Raw genomic sequence first — 13,780 nt, 5'->3', positions numbered from 1 at the left:
AGGAGGGTGGGGGTCGAGAGAAAAACTGAGAGAAGAAAGCAGAGTGGTGTTCAAACCCCTCCCCAACACCACCACAACCCGCTAAACTCCCCCGTCCAACCATCCGACGCCCGCCAATCTCACCTCCGTAATGCCCACAGGGCACCGTCACGGTGACAGCGGTGTGACAGTAATCTTCCACTGACACTTGTCTGTTTCCCCCCCCCCCCTTCTTTCTTTGACTATTTTTAATGGGGAAGATGAGAGCACTCCTCTGACTCATACCCAAACTGCATATATCCTCCTTATGAACACAATCAATCCAAGTCTCTGCAAACAGGAGGAATGTTGCACTTGCTGAGTTTTGCCTGGCCCAAATGCTGTCTTGTATTAAAAAAAAAAATACATTTATGCCCTGAAATTACTTAGTTATTTGCAAAGAAAAACTGAATATCACCAAAATCATCTTATTCTATGATATACGGTAGTTTTTCATATTGTTCATAATTAACCGTTTTAATTTTAGGATTGTATAATAAAAATATCAAAACATTTAAATATATAATATATGAATAAAATATAATAATTATTAGTACAATAACTGATAAATATTTTGTTTGCATGTCACAATACCAAAATTAGAACATTGTAACATTTTGTTAAATAAAAGCCTTGCTTGGGATCCCTGAGATTAATCTGCCAAAAAATGCTCCGAAAAAATGACAAAGTTGCTCTACAAATATCAGTCAATGATTGGCAAAACTGCTCCTCAAAAAAAGAAATATCAGCATTGTACTTTTCGAGTGCCGACATATAGGGTAACTTTAATCCGCTGTTTTTCAACTCGAAGGAACAATGTAATTGCAAACTCAACTGTTTATTGTGAGTTCTTTCCTACGTCTCTAAGAATTGCTCTCCTTCTCGACTTCAACGCGGAGCGATGTGTCCTCATATGTGTCGGTAAGCAGAAGGTATAGCACTCCAGACAAAAAGCAAAGAACCAGATTTAAGAGTACTGTCGCTCGGTTTGAACCAAACATCTCCATAAATCCTAATACATCGGCTTTCTCGGCGGAGCAAAAAAAAGAAAGGGGGAGTGAATGCGTTTCTTCTTATCTATCTGTCTTTCACTCTTTCCCCAGTGTGAGAGACAGAAGGGAATAAATGGCTCCTCTCTCCTCTGCTCTCTCCTCGGTGTGGGCTGACAGCGCAGCAGATGGTGGTTTAAGCAGTGAATTTATGAGCGCCACAATCTTAATGTTGCAGAAAGAAAAGAAAAGGACTCGCATCAAACGCCATTGACAAATGCACTTGCTAATATTAATGCACTCCTCATTCATCCAATATGCTGCCTAATTGCTTTTCTGTACACAGTAATATGGCACCTGCTGCTCAGTCCGGCTTTCACATCAGGGGTGGGAAGGATGAGGATGTGGAAGGAAAAGATGAGAAAGTGTCTCTCGCACTTTTTCCTTTCAGTCTTTCCTGCTTTTTTTTTTTTCTATGATGGATCCAAGGCTGCGGATCATGCACCAAACCTGTCAGCTCTCCTAATTAAAATTTCATACTTATAAACTCAGAACAAAAAAAAGAGTAAAAGTAAACAATCAATTATGAGTTTACGCGAGAGGCCATCACACATTAACGTAGTTTGGCACAGTGAAGGAGCCACAATCCTATTTTAAGTACAATCATACCTTGAAGATCCACGGACTTTATTAGAGCTTAGCAAGGCCAGCTTGACTGCAGATTGAGCCTAAATCCAAAAAGACAAAGAGAAGAAGCACGCCTGTTCCTTCATGGACTCTTGTGGGTAGCATTACTTCAGTACATTGGTGTAAAATATGCAGTTTGTCTTAAATAATGAAATCATGGTTGAATAAGTCTATGGAATCAGAATAAAGTGATATGCATGTTATGGTGCTGTTTTTTTCCTGATGAAAAAGAGTTGGACTATTATTTATCCGTCTCCCTGCTGAAATGTGACGTTTTAAGAAGAAACAGACGAACATCATTATTTAGTGCTTTGCATCACGTCTGGGGTCCATCGGGGGCTCGTGCTAGCCCCCTATAGTCCCTCCATTATCTGCCCTCCAGCTGCTGTTAAACGCACTAAATTGTAAAATAATGAGTTTGTAAATTACACACAATTATGGATGCAAATTGAATAAATTCTCCAAACTATAGACTGTCCTTCCTCATTGTATAATTTTAATTGGTTCATGTTTGATGGGGACTAGCAGGTAAATTATCATTTTTTGCTATTTGAAGCATGTTTTTTTTATTCATGATTACATCACAGAGAAAGTTGCAATTTTATATATATATATATATATATATATATATATATATATATATATATATATATATATATATATACACTACCGTTCAAAAGTTTGGGGTCACAAAATTGTTTGAGTGACCCCAAACTTTTGAACGGTAGTGTATATATTTATTTAGATAATTATTTATAGATTATATATATAATCTTCTGTGTAAAAAATCTTATAATATATATGTATACTTATATTCATAGATTTTTTATAATCTTATACAAATATAAGATATAATTTATAATATTTAATTCATAATATTTTATTATAATAATATTTACACTACCGTTCAAAAGTTTGGGGTCACCCAAACAATTTTGTGACCCCAAACTTTTGAACGGTATACCATCCACTACACAAGGAAACAATTATTCATCCAAAAAATAGCAAGTTGTAATAATGAAGCAGCAGACACCAGCAACATCAGACACACAGTCAAGCAGGATGCGGTTTGAGGATCTGAAATACACACCTACTTTGAAGCACTCCTCTCCCTGGTGTGTCTGTGTACGTGGGTAGATGTTTTTGCATGCATTTACATCGTCGCCGTGTGTGTAGTTTGTGCGTGTCTGTCAGGTTGTCTACGTGTGTGCGAGCTCTCGCTAACTCTTTTATGCGTGAAATGGAGAACACTATGCACCTGAAGGCACACGTCAACATGCCAGAACAGCCATCAGCTCAGGACTTGAGTCATATCCAGCTGTTTGCACACACAATCATACGTAGACAAACACTAAATCATTCCTGGCTGCGTTTAAGCATGAATAGAAGAATTGATATAATTAAGGTGATAAAATGATTCTCTTTTATGGCACAATTCCACCATCATTACATTTCGTGCAATCAACAGTGATATTTTCCCCATGAGAAAAAATACATGGTGTTACTTTAAAGGATAAAAGTGTCACTCATATCCAACATTTGCTTCGAATAAAACATGCGATTGTAGCTAGCAAACTAACACTGAATGAAATTACTGATGTTATTGAAACACTCTGTGATCATGGAAATGATTTCTCTGAAGAGCTTGGTAATTATCCTGGAACTCAAGAGTGGCACCCAGAGAGCGCAGAAGGTGCATATTTGAAATACAATGTTTTGTTATGTGAAACAGACCTGCTCCAAAAGAGTCTACGGGTTATACATTTTGTGATCAAAGTAGATTTTTCTTTTTTTTTTTTGCACGATTTAAAATAAACATGTCATAAGAGCATATTTTTTTAACCGTCTCACCTACTCGCAATTCTTTACCATGGTCAAGTAATGACTCACACATCAACAAATGTCAGGATGTGATTAGCAAGAAAAAACTGATTTGCGGGGTCGCTTGTGCTGGGTAAAGTATAGACATACCCACATATATCTATTTTTGGATCTGTGCCATAGATCTTTTTTTTTTTTTGTGAAAATCACTCTACTCTCTCCCGCGCCTCCCTTCTGTGCCAACTGAGAGCTTTGCTCCAAAACGCTGGCTTTAATTTTTAATGAAACACTCATGTTGCTGCACCTGGGCACATTGGCTAGGCTGGTCCATCAGGTAAGGGTTCCCCGGAGGGTCATTAAAAGTAGGGATGCTGCGCATACCGGACCTGCTTTGGTGCCAGGTTGTTCTGTGAGGCCTCCGGAATCACCTGCAGTAAAGATATGTGCATCTTTGCACTTTAAAAATGTCTTTGTGTATATTTGTGTGCGTAGTCTATTCATCACCTTTGCTGATATCTTTTCTTCGTGCTTCCTAATTACGAGCTGGAGGCTAAATTACTGAGCACTATATTTCCAGCTGCTATGCAGCATGTTGAAAATACCTATTCGTTTGGGTAAATCCGTATCACAACCTTGTATTTTTTTGTATCATTTGATGGACTTATAAGAGAAGTTATTATCGTGAGCATCATGGTGGTGAACCTGAATGCTTCTCCCTCACAACCTGAAACCTGAAAATTTAAGTTAGTGACAAATAAAATAGTTTTACTTTTAGGGCAACCTTATTTAAACTGCCTTCATGTTGCTGTGGCAGTAAAACTCAGTCATATGTTAGACATCAATAAGCTGAATTCTCTGGAACTCGCCTCAGGGAAGAACCAAAAGCACCCAGCACCCTTGAAGACAAATATTTGTACCCGCCCATCTCTGGACCTCTAGCATTTCAATCGTCCATTATTGAGAACATTTATTATAAATATTGTATCCTACACAGTGTAAATAAATGGTTTGTTTATCCATCCATCCATCCATCCATCCATCGTAGCAAGCATCTATGGACATGACTGCGTGGTGCATATGTGATCCTGCCCACTCACCTTTGGGAATAATATTTGATACTGCACTAAATGTAGCTCCAATTTGCCAACAATGGCTCCACACTTGCCCTCCTACCTGGAATAACCTAATCCCTGAGGGGAGTAGGGTTTTAAGATGGTCACACCGACATTTGCGCACACGCGGGCACACGCACACACGTGGCCGCACACACACACACACAGATGTATGGTAAGTGGTCCCACAGCCTAATGGAGTTTAATTACTCCCAGCGCATCCATCAGGGGCTCCAGTAGGAGAGTGGAGTATTTTATCACCACTTTTAAGGGTTATTAGTACAAATACACTGTCATCCTGCATTACCACTGCAGAGTTTTAAGGTGCCATGCCCTCACCATATTCATTACAATCTCTATCAATATCTATCAGAAGTGTACGCTCCCTCCTTTTACCCCTTCACTCAGTATCTTCTTCATGCACTCTCTGGCATTGTAAGACCTCATATCAGCGTCTCTTCCTCGTGCCTTGCTCTCTCATTCCTCTGAGACATTTCTCAAAGTTTTTTTCTCCTCTTGTTGGCTGTCACCCTGACTTGAAGTGAGGAAGTTTGTCAGGAACAAGCTCGTGGCTGTACAAGGACCCTGGTCACACAAGTGAGAAAGAAAAGGAAAAAAATAGCAACGCTTAAGCCAAACTGAAAACTGAACTCAATCAAGAAATGTGATTGAGCTCCACAAAGTGATTTATGGAATTTTTAGGCTTTGGGTATGAAGTGAAAATAATGTATTATGCCTTTATTGTGCTTGTGTGAGCTCTTATGCGCTTCACACTTTTTTTCTTTCCTTTTCTTCTTACAAAAGGAAAATTCAGAGTTGAGATTCTACAGCTCTGCCCCTATTTGTGATGGTAATGCATTGTTGTTCACGTGCGGGCTTTGCATGAGACAGAATGCCGCCCCGCACCTCCAGAACTGTTTGATTTCATCAAGCCGCTTAAAAGAGGACGGCAATTTTTTATTTTATTTTTTTAAACAGGAATTTTGACTAATGAGAATATGAGTAAATCTTAGTCATGACTAGTCAGGTCTGACCGTATGTGGATGGAAGGCCCAATCTGCTTTCTCTCAACTGTACAATGAAACATGGAGAGAACGAGATGAAAATCGGAGTCCTGACACTGCTCTGTTGCAGGTTTTATGGTTGTGGAATGTTATTCCGAGGTAAACATACAGCTTGAATTGACTAAGTGGCACACTTGTAACGCTTATACAGTTTATGTCCATGAGCCACACCTGGCAAAATTGTCCTTAAATGCATCGCCGTGATGAACCAATCCTCCAGATTACGCAGGCGGGGCTCCTGCCCTGCTTGAAAAAAAAAAAAAAAAAAAAAAGGGCGTTATAATTTAAATTTGAGGTTTTTATATATAGCAGCAAATTCCATTTTAAAGAGATTACAAAGTGAAACCGTAAAATCCGGCTGCCAGACCCGCCTCAAAGCCCTGCAGGTAATGAGATTTTTTTTGTTTTGCTTTAATCGTAACTTTGTGTACTATACGGTCGTCATACTATGCATGTGTCAGCAGACGTACAGAACATTAAAAGACAAGCTACTCCATCATATGAGCACCATATGTTTCATATGCTAGCCCATCCCCAATCCACGCACACAGCCATTAGAAAACACATCTTCTGTCTTTTTTTTTCTCTGTGTAATTTCCTACTTAAACCACAATCTATCCAGGTGGCTGTTTATCCTCCTTTAATTACAACTTTTTTTTCTCTCCCTAGGATCATAAAATAAAAATCTATACTTGCACTCCCTGGGTGCTCATTATCCAGTTTTACATATACAATAGTGAAATAAAACGGGAGTGTAATGAACATTGGAATTTGACCCTGTAGTGTTTGGGCCATGCAAAAGGTCAGAAAAATTAATTGTGCCTTCTGTTGCTGTGGAGGAATGGAGAAATGAAGAAAGAAAATGAAGAAGAGAGTAAAGGTTATGTGCGGAATGAGACATCACGGGTATCTTAAACCTTAGTTTCAAACGGAGTATAGTGATTTATTTGTTGTGTGTGTTTGGGTGAAGCACCTCCAATCCTTGCTGTCATAAGAACAAAAGCATCCCGCACTACACACCAGTCCAAGTTGGGTTGTGCCCTGTTATTTATGGAAAACGAGGAGTGTATGGATTAAAGAGATGATGCCAAGAGTGTGAAGAGCAACCAAAAAAAAGAAAGACGTGATTCATTTCCCAAACCAGGGAAAAGCCAAAGGACAAGCAAATCAATGGCAGTTTGGATGATATCTGGCCTTAAGCATTGACAGGCCCTGGAGTAGTTGGCATGAATGGAAATGCAAAAAGTGCACTTTCTTTATCGGCAGCATGTGTTTCTTTGGCGTCATTAACATTTCACAATATATACCTGTAAAACATTAGTCGAGGTGCTCTCACAAGCAGCAAAGGAACCAGTGTGCTAAATACATATATTTTCCCTTCTGAGCTGAAAGGATTAAGCTGAAGAGTTGATGTTAGTCATTTTCAGAGAAAACAGAGAGATCCATCAAATTCAAAAGCAGCCAAAACAATCAAATAATGCAGTGGATAAATGATGTCACACTCTCAAATCTACGGCTTATTGTCTGGGCACAGGGCCAATTCACATCACTACACCCGTTATGGAAAACAGCAGGAATGCTTCGAACGGGAGCTCGTCATCAATATACGACAGCCGCTACTGTTTGACAATGTAAATCTGATACGTAAAGCGTTCGGGGTGCCTGCAGCATGTGGCCACATGTGAGGAGGAGAAGGAGGACGCCGATCCCTGGCTGGCTCATTGCCACTCATCTGGGCACCTTGTCTATAAGCAGGGCAGAAAATCAGACACACCAGGAAAGAATTAAAGGAGAAAAGAGAGGGAGAGAAAAAGAAAAATGATTTTATATATATATATATATATATAAATAGCAGGGCTTGCCAGAAGGCAAAGGAAATGAGAGCAAGTGAGCGCTGGAAAAGAAGGGCTTGAGCTTGACACGGGGCTTAAAATTGAGAGGGGGCGGAAAGAAGGGACCTACTGCGTGAAAATGTCTCCAACCAAAGCAAGGATTAGTGTTCCAACCTCCTCCACCGCCAAGATCCGCCAGTACAACTAATCACCTTCCCAGCTTCTCTCTCTCACTCCCCTTCTTCTTTCACGTTCTCTTTTTTCACACTTTTCATTTCCTTCTTCTTTTGCTTCCGCTCTTCGTCACCCTTTAGGATCATTTTTGTCCCTCTCGTCGCCATTACGCCCAAAATTAAAGCAGAATGTTCTGCCAGGCGTGATTAGCCGTGAACGCCTAACTATAGGCAGAGGTTGGGGCAGAAGTATTTGTTCGTCTTGTCAATGTACACACTTCAAATGGTATCATAGGTGATGAAACTGATTTAAAAAAAAAACATTAAAAAAACATAAGAAAAAATATTAAATATTATATTAATATTATTATAGAGATAAAAAAAATGAAAATAAAACTAAAAATATACAAAAACCACATCAGAGCCTCCTCTCTTTTTTGTGTATGTCAGTGTCATTCTGTATCCCTTCTTCTATGATCCCACCGCCCCACCTACTCCACCTGTCAGACACCACCCCTCTTCTTCTCCCTCCTTTCTCCTCCCACCCTCACTCACTTCTCTTCCTCCTTCCGGGCCGCTGTATATTTCCTCTCTCGTGACAAGGCTCCTCACAAATATGGCGACAGCATAAACATAAACAAGTCAAATTGATCACACAATGAGCCAGACGGTGGATTTTGGAGAGAAGTGAAGGAGGTGGAGAGGAGGAGGAGGGGGGGGGTGTCTGAAACAGACAGGAACGATTAAGCTTCTTTCTCGCTTCTTTTTTTTCAAGCTTGAGCTTTCTTTTTCTGTTGTGTGTGTGTGTGTGTGGGGGGGGGGGGGGGGGTAGTTGCAGAACCATCCTGGAAGAAAGCGACACTTCATAAGCAGATGCCTGGCATACGATTGCAGTCGGGGGAGTGTGTGAATTCATTCTCCTCCGCTATAAATACACGTCGCGTCCGTGTATAGGTGCAAGCACAAAATGTAATTAGGCAGTGAGGCAGAAACGCAAGCTGCCTTTCTCACTGTTTGCATATTTTGTCCACAAATAATGGAGTACAAAGGCAATGAGAGGAAAAATCTCTCTTGAATATTCATTTACAAAATAACGGTTTGCTGATAAGGCCGAGGCATGTGATAATCAATTAGCTAAATGTTCTACAAAAACCTGGCACGGGGGGGGGGGGGGGGGGGGGGGGGGGTTAGCAATGATAAATATGCACACACACATTTCCGTCTTACAACAAGCAAAATGACAAATTCAGCAGAAGTCAGCACTGAATAACCATTATCCTTGATGGAATATCACAAAGAACACAAAGTACGTCTGCAAAGAGACTTTTTTTGTTTCAAGTGTTTGTATGATAACAGTTTGTTTAACATACTGTGTATCGAAATGCACCTGCTGTTGTCTGCATGCGTGGGATGAGCAATGTTGGAGTGAAAGATTAGGTGTGTGTGCTTGTTTGTTGGAGAGGTCAAAGGCAGGCTAACATCAAGCCAGTTTTACTTTGGGGGAAAAAAAATGTTGCGCTCCTTTTGCCAAACAAATTGAAGGGAAACACCCAACCAGATGTCGACTATCTCTAATGGTGTGACTAATTATCATGTTGTATTATTGACAAAAGATAAATGCATCAATGACAAGACCAAGTGAGTAAGCTCACCATTTCAAACAAGCCGAGAGTGACAGTTAATGAAAAATGATATGTGAATTAATAAATAGTCCGCTGTTACATTTGATGCCTAAAATGAAATGTTCATCAATCAGTGTGACGTTATTTTTTCCAAACGGTCACAGATTCATTTTGTGTCAATCACGCAATTTATCATCTCAATAGCTGCTACAGCTCTAAATATCCTACATGCGGCTATACGGGAATATGCATGTAATTTCTTTTTGAAGGCCTATTAAGGTGCATGTCCAGTGTAATTAAATGGTATTAGCGGCAGCGCTACGGTATTATGCATTGCCATCCGTACCGCTACGGTGGTACTGCATGTGAAAGCAATTAGGATACATGCAATTAGGCCTTGTTTCTATTAATAACAGCTAACAAATACTCATGTAAGTTCTGCACAGCTGGTGTCAATATGAAGAATAAACGTTAGCACAGACAGGCTTTCTTTCCCAAAGGCCTCGTGTTGCCATGCATGACACGCCGTCCTCTGCTGGCCAGCGAGTGAAATACAGCTGACCCCGTCTCCGTGACTTCCTGCGTCCGTCCGGGCTGAGAACAAAGAGGCAGTGGCGTGCCAAAGAGGACTATCACTCTCTCTCCTCTAGGGAGGACAGGGGAAAGGCATCCAAGAGGTGGGGAAAGGAGGGGTTTGGGGGTCCACCGAGTAGAGTCATGCAGATGTGCTAAGCCCAACCCGGGCATTCCGCTTCATTGTGCGCCTCTGGGTGCATGTGTGTGAGAGTGTGAAATAAGATGGGAGAGCATATTGGGTGGGTGGTGGTTGTTGGCACCGAGGGCTGGGCTGGGAAGACATCTGTCATCATATCATCAATGCTGTCACATCATAGAACAAATGGGCTGTGAGATTTTTACAGCTTAAAATACAAGCGATGGCAAAAGGTGTCGTTACGTCTGATCTATTACCGCTGCTTTGTGCCTTCTTTTCAAGAAAGCACAAAGCTCTGACCACCAAGTCAACTCATGAAAATATTACAACGGGAAATGTTTTTTGGAGCACAGATGCAAATCTGACAACTCGAAAGATATAAAAAGGCGCCACCAGCTTTTTTGTACGTGAACGACCTTGTCTGAGGCCCAAAGTCACTTTCTGGTGTGTAGTAGCGCCACTTCTGCACAACGATAAGGGCTTAGACTTAGAGACGGCGAGCGTATTAGGTTTAATTTCTCCCATCACACTTTTATTTTTGAAGCGGGTCACCACACTGAGGCAAGGTGTTCTATAATGAAACCTTGACTGTGAAGAACTTCATCCTCTGCTTTGCTACCCGGTGTCTCGGTGACAAGACGACCCGCTTTGTTGCCAAGAGAATGAAGGAGAGCTTTGAACTGCTGACTGACAGCGCGGGGAAGCCGTTCCAGGCGTAAATGTAAATTATTGTTCCTTACACGTTTAACCCAGCACCTACAACCCCCCCCCTCCCCATCCTTTCTCTCCTAACCCGGTTCCTCATTTGGAACTGGTTTGTGGAAGAACTATTGAGGGTTTGGGGGGGGTGGGGGACAAAACTGACATCATGTTGCCCTCTTTTGGCAGGTATTTGCAACTGCATCTCGCTGTCCCCTCACCTCCAAAATAGCCAGCGAGGAGCCAGCTCATCCATTCTCAACTGCGATGACATGAAGACATGATGAAAAGGAGTGATAATGAAGATGAATTTGGAAAAACGAAAAAAAAAAGCTGGTGGAATCATTGTTTTTGTAAAACGCTTTTTTTTTTCCATTTCAAATATAAAAGCCTATCCAACTCAATGCAAAAATATAGTGTTGTATTTCATACGCACAGCCAACACCAAAAAACAATCAAAGAAAATTAGATGAGAAATGACCATGTTTCATTTCCGTGATGTGAGGAGGTTCAGGAAAAAGTAGTGCAAGCCATATAAATTTTGTACACACAAACCACTTCAAAAGTACCTGGAATGCAGTCAAATGGATAAATGTGCTTTTAATATTAAATATTTTTTGTAAGGATATCTCATGATGGGACTAAATGAAATGTAGAAAAATTTGGAAGGTCTAATTTTGTTGTAGTTTACGTGACAATTTTACCCCTGAATTTTTTCACGTTTTATATGATCTCTTATTCCTCATCAGAAAACCCCCATCAAAATTATATCGTGCGCCAAAGCACATCATGAGAGTGTTCCATATTGGGCACCTTATGAGAAAACAGGTACAAAGAGAAAATGGAGATTAATCATTGACCACAATTGGATTTAAAGTATAAAGTGACATGAAATGGAGATTGAGGCTTGTATTCGCCACTTGATCTTATTTTACATGCAGACGCTCCCGGGCTGAGCTCGCTGGCAGCGCCTGTCGTCAGGCAACGCTCCAAGCTTTTTCCACAAGATGCATCTCGACGGAATCAATACGGCCCTCGCAGCATATCATTAGACATAAGTATTATAATTACTTGTGTTATTAATTTGGCCTTAATACCAGGGATGATATGTAATTCAGCCCCGTAGAGGGAAGCAAAAACAAGATCATCACAAATGCATCTCTTATGAAAATCAATATTGAAATGGATATTCCAATAAAGCCAAAGCACTGCCCCTGTATTTGATTCTCATGCATATCCAACAATCATTTTCTGCATTCATTTGGAAAAAAAATATAGAAATACCAGCCACATATTTCACACGGGCGTCTCGAGTCGGAGGCAAAACACTATGGATTTGTGTTGCCTTGCAAACAATTTTAATAAAAAGCAATTGATTGGGCATCGAGTAGCTAGCCTGTAGGCGTGAAGCACTAGACCCCAGTGGGTCCAGATCATTAAAGTCCTCAACTGCTGGCACAAATTTGTTCAATAAGAGTCTGGAACTCATGCTTCAGGGTTTGATTGGGATACAGCCGCGTCAAGCTGTTTGTGGCTGCTTCACAGACCGCAAAGGGGCTCGAGTGTTCTGAAAGCCCGTTTTGCTGAAACATGATAGCTATATGTGATTGGAAAGACAAATAGCACAATCCGAGCTCATCTTAAATATGCTTAAATGACTAGTAAATGGAAATACAGAGACATTGTTGGCAAATAGCGCATGTCGAGGAATAATGTGACACTCGTACGTTTCAAAATGACTTCAAATGGGTGATAAACACAAGACAGGACAAAGTTCACTACCAATGGCGCATGTGCATCGAGGTAGATTCACGCGGAGACTTTCTGCAGTCGAGAATCACAGCTTTGGTGCTGCGACACAGTTTTTTTAATTACCAGGTACTTTATTTATGCTTAGGATTTCAATTTCTCTCTCCAAAGCTGGTAATGATATTCAAAACGCCTGCTGGCAAATGTGAATCCTTATTGTCTGCCGTCTTTCCTTCCCTCTAAAATATGAATACCTCGTTTTTATATGGCTTATTTGTCCTCCAGTCACTTTGTAAAATCTTTATTCTGTGCCACATATATTTTTAAATGTGAGCCTTGCTGGAAGGGATGGCAATAAAGTGTTTTTTTTTTTGTTTTGTGAAGAGGATCAATGTAGAATGTATTATCCTGCACTGCTGAGACTGACTTCAATAATAAAACAATTGATCCTTTAAAGTGAAGCTTATTCTAGGCCAGCATGGTAAAGGAGGATGGTCCATTTCAATACTGCACAGATGGAGAATCACAGCAGGCTATTTCACCCCCTACCCCAAAACCTGTATATTATTTCAAAGCAGTGTTAAATTCAGAGGGCAATTACATTGTGGAATTGCAGCGATTCCACAGGAGCATGTCCAACAATAAAGCCAATAGGATAAGCAAGTTAACAAATAGCATGCATAGACACACAAGGCTAAAGGGATGTGGAAGGATTGTCAAAAGACAGATTGTGCTCGCCATTCACCTCATAGATTTTCCTGGCTGATGTGATTTTGCCATTGTCCAAAACAGAAGACGCTAATGTTGGCTAATAAAGCAGGAGGGAACAATAACAAGCATACAGTCAATCGTGGGCACCTAACAAACTCACTTCACACACTCAAGTTGACTTGTGTAGTGTCCTTGTAAGCTGTGCAATGTTTGGTTTCCCCAAAATGTCAAAAAAAAAAAGATTTGATGCATTTTAAACTGAAAGGATAACCACAAACACATTTTCATTAGTTTTCTGACCTGGAAGGAATTAATCAGAGGTCAGTGAGGAAGTGACAATTTACTTTACTATTTATTTATTTTTTTTAATGTATTTTCCTCTAATAGAAGCCTATACTTTAAGATGATTTTTTTTCTCAATCAACACTCAACATCCCCAATGTTTCAGATTAGGAAAATGAATAAAGTAGTTGCTGCAATTTAGTTTTCTGACGGAACACATCCATTATACTCCACCACAGTAAATTAAATGACAGTTGTACAATCTGGGATTGCACCAGCTTCCTTTCATGCTCAAATATACCTTTGAGT

The sequence above is a fragment of the Syngnathus acus genome, chromosome 15 (assembly GCF_901709675.1).
Source record: "Syngnathus acus chromosome 15, fSynAcu1.2, whole genome shotgun sequence".
NCBI lineage: Eukaryota > Metazoa > Chordata > Actinopteri > Syngnathiformes > Syngnathidae > Syngnathus > Syngnathus acus.
The sequence above is the reverse complement of the archived record's forward strand: the minus strand, read 5'-3'. Positions refer to the sequence as shown.